Consider the following 8,788-nt stretch of genomic DNA (forward strand, 5'->3'; position numbering starts at 1 on the left):
TTCGCCCAAGTGAATATAGCACCCAACATGACAATCCAAAAAAAAACAGCACACGAGACGTTACCTGCAGCTTCATGAAAGAAAATATTAATGACAAAAGACAATGAATTAAAATAAATATTAATTTAAAAAAAAAGTAAATCAAACAAGAAGGACTGAAAACATACGAAAACATAATAGAATTGATACTATCGTTAGGAGTGTTAGATACATTCGTGGTGTTTATAATTTTACGTTGTTAGGTTAGGAGTGTTACGTTTGATGGCGTTATCATTTCCACGTGTTTCTTTTTTCGCTATTTGCTTGGCGACGAAACTACTCCGGTAGTTTTTATTTTTTACTTACGTGGACCACACTTTGGAATCAAATAACTCTGTTGGAGAGAGAAAAGGAAAATTATTTGTGGTTTTCGCGCCCTGAAATACATGCTGTATTACATAAAACATTTGAAATCTATCAATTAAAATATTATTCGACATAATTTTCTAGGGGTTTGATTGAAAAAATGTCGGATTTCAAAGATGTAATCGTGTGTAAAAAGTGCTAAATTTTCGAAGTTTTATACACTATAGTCTAAAGCAGGGGTTTCAAACTGGCGGCCCGCGATGTCTTTTTTTGCTGCCCGCGATGCCAGTTTGCAAAATACATTATTTTTATGTAGTTTTATTAAAATACGTTCTATTTTTACTGAAGGAACGGAAGCTCTGTGAAGAAAGACAATATCACAGGTAGAATTGATTTTGCAGTCAATAATGATCATCAGAAGAATCTAAAGTGACGTAACTCTCCAACTTGAATTGTGTGATTTGCAAGGCGATGTGTTCCTTCAAACTAGGCAAGAAAAGGGGCCAGAGTTTTTCAAATACCTTTCAAAGCAATGCTTTCCAAACCTTCGTAGTTTTTGGCAAAGAATGGCATGGATGTTCGGCAGCACATACACGTGTGAAAGTGTTTTTTTCTTCAATGAAGTTCATTAAGGACCGCTACAGAAGCCGACTGGCAGATTCTTCACTGCTTCACCTTCTGAGACTTTCAAATACAGAAATTCAAGTGGACATTCCAACTTTAATAAAAGAAGCAGATCGGCCTCAATTTTCATATTGAACACTTTCTATGAAGGATTCTTATTTGTATGGTGTGTTTTTAATTTCTTTCAATTCATCCATAAGTATTGACTTTTTGTGAAATAAATTGTAATTATAGAATTTTGATTTGTGATTCCATTATTTTCATTGCCTCATTTTAGAAATTTAGGTCATGCGAAATTACTACATTTTCAGTTCAGTACTTAAATTTTTTGTAATTTTTTATCCCCCCCCCCAAAAAAAATGCGGCCCGCCAATCAACTGCTGGATATAATTTTGGCCCTCGGACCTTTTCAAGTTGGAAACCACTGGTCTAAAGGATCGGAAATTTATTGGAATTTGCAGTTTTCATTCCCGGGGGTGGGGGGGGGGATGGGAGAAAAATTTCACTAGAGACAGAAACAGCGCATACTTTGAAATTTGCATTATTGAAAACTATTGAACATTTTCCAGTAAAGTCTGGAAGTAGTGAACATTTACCGCTTCAAATATCGGGATTTTTAATTCTTATTTCTCGCCTCGTTCCCGTGCAGACCAAAAAGCATTATTCCACTACACTGCTACTTGATGCACATATACACTGCTGGACAAAAAAAAACAAAAAACGGACACTTGCATTTCAAGAAGCAACTCCTTACAGTTGCTGTTATTCATAAAAGTAACTGCATACCTCCAGCATTGGTCATGATATGTAGGGAAACAACTGTATAATCAAACATAAACAAACAAACACTTAAGCAGTGATACTTAACTGAGATAAGTAATTGCAATTCAGATGTCAAATATTAAGGTGTCCGGTTTTTTTTTGTCCAGGAGTATAGTATGTTATTGATTAAAAGTTTGGGACTTTTGTATCATTTTTAAAATATCATTATCTATGAACTGAAAATGTGTTAACTTCACGATGTGCTAGAAGTAGTATACAGGGCGATTCAAAGTTCGGCACCATAGGACAGATCCATTAATGTAGATGGCGAAAAATGGAAAGAGGAGTTGTTGGAAATGTCTGGTTTCAATCTAAAGTGCTTCAATTTTCACTGCACCGTTGAGGCTCTACGCTGGTGCGAGCCTCAATAAGAAAGCATAATGTGTTGCCACATGCCTTTGCCCTTAAAAGAAGCACTTACGTTATTGCAATACCATATTGTACTGTACGGTACTGACAGAGTGTAATGGCGTCAGGGGTCACGTGTTCGAATCGCAGCCTAGCGGTGTGGGTGTCCCTTCATCAATGCCATCATCTCATCACCCAGCCTCGTCGTCGCGAATAGCCAAAAGTGGCGGAAAAACGAGGTAAATCAACCTAATTCAATCATTCAAAAGCAACGACATTGTCGGAAACCGGAATTGTTGATTGGTTTGGTTTATTTTACTTAGTTTTTCCGCCACTTTTGGTTAATCGCGACGATGAGAGATGATATGATTAAATTGATGAAGGGACACTCACAAAGAACACCCATGCCCAGGTCGGGATTCGAATCCAGGATCCCTGGCGTCATAGCGCGCTGTCATAACCAGTCAGCAACGGAGGTAGGCAGGGAGGAATTGTTCAATATTCATTCGCTTAGGGTTGCCAGATCATCAGTGGAGATCCGTGGTGGCAGAAAATTGAGATTGATAGTTATTAATTTTGAGATGAATATTTAGAATAAGAATAGGTCTGTATTCTTAGCTACTAGTTTTTATTTTTTTTATTTTTTATTTCATGACCTATTATTTCGAGATCGTACAAAGACTGGTACCACCCCTTATAGTCAAGCTATAGACCACCCCTCTCCGACCGCCCTTGGTATAAATTCTGGATATGAGCTTGCTATCTTCACAGGAATGCTAACAACCTACAGGCTAACAGTAAGATCGATCATTGTCTGTCTACTCATTAAAGAACACAAAGTGTTGGGGGGTTTCCCCCCTGGATGAAAAAGAATTCTACTTTTTGGGTGTGAGTCGAGGGTGGTTGGGCCACGTGCTGGGGGGATTATGTCTGTATGGAGTTCCCTCGCCCTACGCGCTTCCGCCTCAGTAGCTTGCATCATTCCCCACACATGGCGCTGTTCTTACGGCAGGAAGTTCGGCAGCGTTGTCGTCAAAGTGGGCAATGAAGCGGTGGAAAATGTCGGGCAGGCTGATTGCAGCGATCATCGCCAGGAGACGCTGCTGTTGCGGAGGGGGAAGGCAATTGGATAGTTAATTATGTGGCCTTTCCGTTTTTTTTCTTTCTCTCTCTCTCCATTCTGTCCCACATTCCCTGTCTGTTTACAGTTTCCCTTTGTCCAAGTGTACCAAGCCAGCGTCTGCACAAAGCGAAAGTCGTTACAACGGCTGCCCAGTCAGATCGCTTTGATACTGTCTGGACGGAGCTTGCAAACGTATTCCGCAACAAATGTTTCCTTTCTTCATGGAATCAAGAAGCTCTTGTTCTCCCTACTCCCACGCCAGGTCTCAGGCTATTTGCCCCTTTTGCAAAAATCCTTTCTGCTTTCAGAGGGCTGTAAAACGTAGGGTTGTATAGATCGACCACAAGGAAAAAAACCTTGGGACGAGAAGTCCCCGCGCAACTTTCCCTTCTTCCCTCCACCTCGGGCCATAAGGAAGCATGGTCAACTCTCCCCCTCCCCTACTCGCGGGGGTACGGTGCACATGACTCGCGGGTCTGCGCAGGTTGTTTTGCTCGTGGTTCCACTATAGTCTCAAAATTTGCACAGGATGTGACCATGTTTCCAATAAATGTATGAATGAAATCATTTAATTTCTACAAAAAATGCCACTCATGGTAGAATAGTGACGTAAACGTTTTGAGTTAGGCTAATCACGACGATGAAGATGAATGATGATACGATGAGGTGGGCGAAGAGACAATCACAAACATATATGGACGACCCAACACAATTCAACACAGGGTGAGAAATCCTGGGGAGATTTCCCCCCACCAAAAATTTCCGGGGGGGAGAGTTTTTGTTATAACAAACAAAAGATAGCCTAAGCAATTACTTTTAATTTCAAATATAATTTACTAAGAATAATTTCAAAAACACACACAAATTAATGTAAATGTGAGTATTGAATGTACGAGGGTCACTATTTATATTTTGAGCCTAACAATGAAAAAACAGGAATTTGGCATTGAAAACTGCTTTATTGTTTTTCGAAGTATTCTCCTTTATGGTCAATACACTTTTGCATTCGTTCGAACCATTTGTCAAAGCAGTTTTTCCAATCTTCTTGAGACACCTCCATAATATGGTTTTTGAACGCATCAACGGCGTCTTCCGCCGACGAAAATCGTTGTCCACGCAATTTATTCTTGACATTCGGGAACAAGAAGAAGTCATTGGGTGCCAAATCAGGACTGTACGGCGGATGACCCATCAATTCGATTTTTTGACTGTTCATAAAGTCGGTTGTTAGACGAGATGTGTGACAGCTGGCATTGTCTTGATGAAGAATGATCCGACGGCGTTTGTTTGTTTTCCGTATTTGACCGAAGACCTCTGGCAAACAAATTGTTGTGTACCATTCAGAGTTGACCGTTCTACGTTCCTCTAAAGGCACAGTTGCCACATGACCAGTTTTCCAGAAAAAACAGGCGACCATTTGTTTCGATGTGCTTCGAGTGCGAACAACTTTTGTTGGATTTGGTTCATCTTGAAACACCCATACAGTCGACTGCTGTTTACGTTCCGGCTCATATGCATATATCCATGATTCGTCACCTGTTACAATCTTATATACGTCTTTTGAAGCACCACGATTGTATTTATTGAGCATTTGTTTGCACCAATTGACGCGAGCGTCTTTTTGAGTTTTTGTCAAATTGTGTGGGATCCAACGAGAACATACCTTTCTCACAGCTAAATGATCATGTAATATTTTATATATGCTGGTGGAACTAATGCCTATGGTTGCCTCAATCTCACAGTATGTTCACGAGTTAATTCCATTTTATTGTTGTCGCGCAATCTCCAAGGCAACATAAACAACACAAATGAAGCTATTGACAAAACATTTGAAGTACGTTATGGTCAATAATGCCAGACGATTCCGTGCAAACGTCAAATCGCGCCTAACTTCAATCAGTGTTGCCAAGGCTCAAAATATAAATAGTGACCCTCGTATTCTCTCTCAAGAGGTCATTAACAAATCTACATCAATACGCACAATAAAAGTAAAACAAGAATGCAAAACAATAATAACTATAAAATCTAATTGATTTATATTAACATAATGCACAAACTAAACAAAAACTTACACATAATAAAACCACTTAAACTATTTCATAATTTATTAACATCTTTAACCTGTTGGTAAAGAAATTAGCTTCTTTGCAATATCTGATATGTATAAAAGTAACAAATTAATTTCCTTTATGTAATTAATAATAATAGTAGTATTTTTATTTATTAGTATTAATATATTTTTAATTCAGTAATTTATTTTTACTTTTATTAACGTTACAAACATGTATATCGTATAATATACACATATGTTTGTGGGGAGGGGGGTTGAAGATGAAGAACGTTTTCCCCCCACCAGTTTTCAATGATTTCGCACCCTGTGTAACGAGTGCACTCACGGTCCCCGAAATGACGTGTCAATCATACCCCGGCACGGGGCCAAACGTCGTTATGTGTACGGGAGACCGGTCGTGACTCTCGGTCCAGGTTTTCAAGTTCGGTACTGAGACGGTCGTTTATTGTCATACTATTGCGAGGCGGGGATAGATACCTTGAAATATTACACTGTTTTGGTTTACCTTTGGTATGTAGATTCGAACAATCATAAAACACTAATAGTATAATATCCGGTACCTGAAAAACGTCAAATAACAACACTGACGAACGGTAAAAAGTGAATATATATTGTAACCACAAAAAAATATTGCAATCAACAACTGTTTACAAAGCCTCCTCAAACGCTCTCTCATTCATTCTATCTCTCTTTCACACACATGAGGTATTTTTACATGTGAAGTATGGATACAAATCATGGATCTCATTAACATATCATTCCTTTTAATTTCTAAACCTTTACGTGAATTTAGGGCATTTGTCTGCCAGCTCCTGTGCTCTTTTAAATTAACTTAAGTGCCAGCCCTCGGAAAGCGGTTAACTAAGACAATTGGGTCGGCGTGGTTAAATCTTTCGTTCGAATGAACGTATGCATCGAGTCGTAAGAACGACATTATACAAGTTTCTCGGACGGGGGTATTACACACAAGCCTCTCTCGTCCAATGAGAACAACTACTCAATTACATAGTGATGCAAAAACTTAATTGGCTCCAGCTGCCGGAATACACTAATCAATCGTCGGCGCGAGCAAAAATTACCTTAAAAACCACTATGCAACAAATAATACTATTTCACGCACACGACCTTGCAATAAAAACAACTACGCTTTCCACAATTAACAAGGACTCATCAGTCAACTATTGACGAATTAAATGGCGCGACGGGGCGGTCGGTTACACAAGAAATGGAGCACACTTTGACAATTTATACTAAATATTAAAGAAATGAAATGGAGCTTCTAACCATGAATGCAGACAATTAAATTAGAACATCTGAACATGAAATTACCCTTTTTTATACAATACCAAAAATTGTCAGAGACGGAAGTTAGGTTCGGGGTTTCCTGAGTAACTTTGCAAATAAGTGAGACTTCGGCGCTAACTGTACGGTGTTGATACTGACGACGCACGTTTACATGGACATGAGACCCTCTGAAGTATACTGTACCAGACTCTGCTACATGGCGTGGTCCTTCATCTCTCCTGGACGCGGGACTTGCACACGGTTCCTTTGTGGCGAAATTGTCCTCCGAGGTCGATCGCGACGAAGAATAATTGCGACGATATGGTGTACTTGCACCTCCTCAGAACTTCGGGCGTTCCTCTTGTCACTAGCGTCGGGTGTACGTGGTCACGCGTCGGTTCGGAATCTCTCTGGTGACGGGCTTCGATTCGGCGTCGTTCTGGAAGCGTCGTTCTGGAGTCGTCCTTCAATCTCTCCCTCTGGCTTCGATCGGCGTCGTTCTGGAGTCGTCCTTCAATCTCTCTCTCTGGTGACGGGCTTCGATCGGCGTCGTTCTGAAGACGTCCTTCGGGCTTTGGGCAGTGTTTGGCTTTGATGTCGTCTTTGGCGTTGGCTGACTGGCTTCATCGGAAGATGGCGATGCATCGTTGCGGGGTCAGGGAAGTCGACAGACTCCCTTCTCAATCTCCTTTAGCCGCCCATGATTATGTAGTTAACGCTTGGCAAAAAACAAATCACCGCGTAATCCTCACCAAAATAAGGCGCACACTGGTAACTCCCTATCTGCAACTCGCTCGCGGTACGTAAGGAAACAAAGTCCACGGACACAAAACAATAATCACGCGAGAGTGTAGCGCGGAGATGCTCTCTCGGTGAAATCCGGGTAAAAACTGTGTCTGGGGTGGTAGCACCGCATATATATAAGAGATTCAAATTCGTCCGTTGAAACCCACGCTAAGGTGGCTTCGCTTCGCTTTCTCAGGGGATGGAAATGACCTCTGTCCATTGTCTTGAAACGCGGTCAGCGACGCGTCCTGGATCCTTTCAGGGTTGCTCTCCAGCTGGTTTTCCTGGTCATCCGTGAACATGGGTTCGAACGCCTGCTGCGACTCAAGCCCGGTAGCGGCGAAAATAATCTTTCCTTATCTCCGCGTTGGTGCAAATATGTCTTGTTCTAAGCGGCGGCTGTCACTCAAGAAAAACCCGTCCCCAGCTTCCGACGTCTGGCTCCGATACAAGTTTATTCACAAAATAAGATCAAACCTCACACTTTCATGTTTGTGCATAAAATGAATCAATAAACAAAAAATAATTTATATCGAACTGCGTTTCACATGTCACTAGATACCGTGACACCTGATTGAACAGGTCCGGGCGCCAGAACCTCGTTAGTCTGCTGAATGCAGTCCACCTACTGCGTGGAAGTGAGGTTGACATTTGGGTGCCTCCAGAAAGAAAATCACTTACTAGGTGGCAAATAACGTGTTATGCACAATGCAATCATATTTCCTAAAGAGAGTTCCTATTGGTCCACAGTTATTACTTAAACTTTTAATATTATTGATATGAAAAGCAAGAGATTCTCCCCAGACACGTGAAACTTAATGGTTGGGGTGAGGGGACAACTTGGATTGCTAAGTGCAGTTTCATAAATTTCCTAAAGAGGATGATTGGCCCATGCACAATATCATGGATTTTTCTTTTATTTTAAAATGAGTAGCACCAGTCAGCCCCACACTCATCTACTTGTGAAGTAATTCTAAAAAATTCCCTAGCAGGAGGGAGTTAGGTTGACCCAAGCACGGAGGGCGCCAGGGGGGGAGGGGTGGGCAGAGTGGGCCACGGCCCATCCAAAATCAGTCTGGTTCACACTCTCAAAATGTAACAGGTAAAATTCATGGTAAAAATAAACTGAAAATGTATAGAAAATGATGAATGTACATGTTCATTTGCAGATGTGGTCACCTAAATCTTTGATAGTGATCCATTGGCTTAGCCACACCAGTCTGGCGTCATCACCAGGCCCAGGCTAGCGTCGTTGCCTCGTAATCAAGGAGTCCCGGGTTCGATACCCGGTGGAGGCACAAGTGGTTCGGATCCCACTTTAAACTGTAGGCCCAGTCCCGATTAGCCTTTCTGTTCATAAAGTGGACTTAAAACAACAAATCAAT

Source organism: Lepisma saccharinum, chromosome 6, assembly GCF_977018435.1.
Source record: "Lepisma saccharinum chromosome 6, izLepSacc3.1, whole genome shotgun sequence".
NCBI lineage: Eukaryota > Metazoa > Arthropoda > Insecta > Zygentoma > Lepismatidae > Lepisma > Lepisma saccharinum.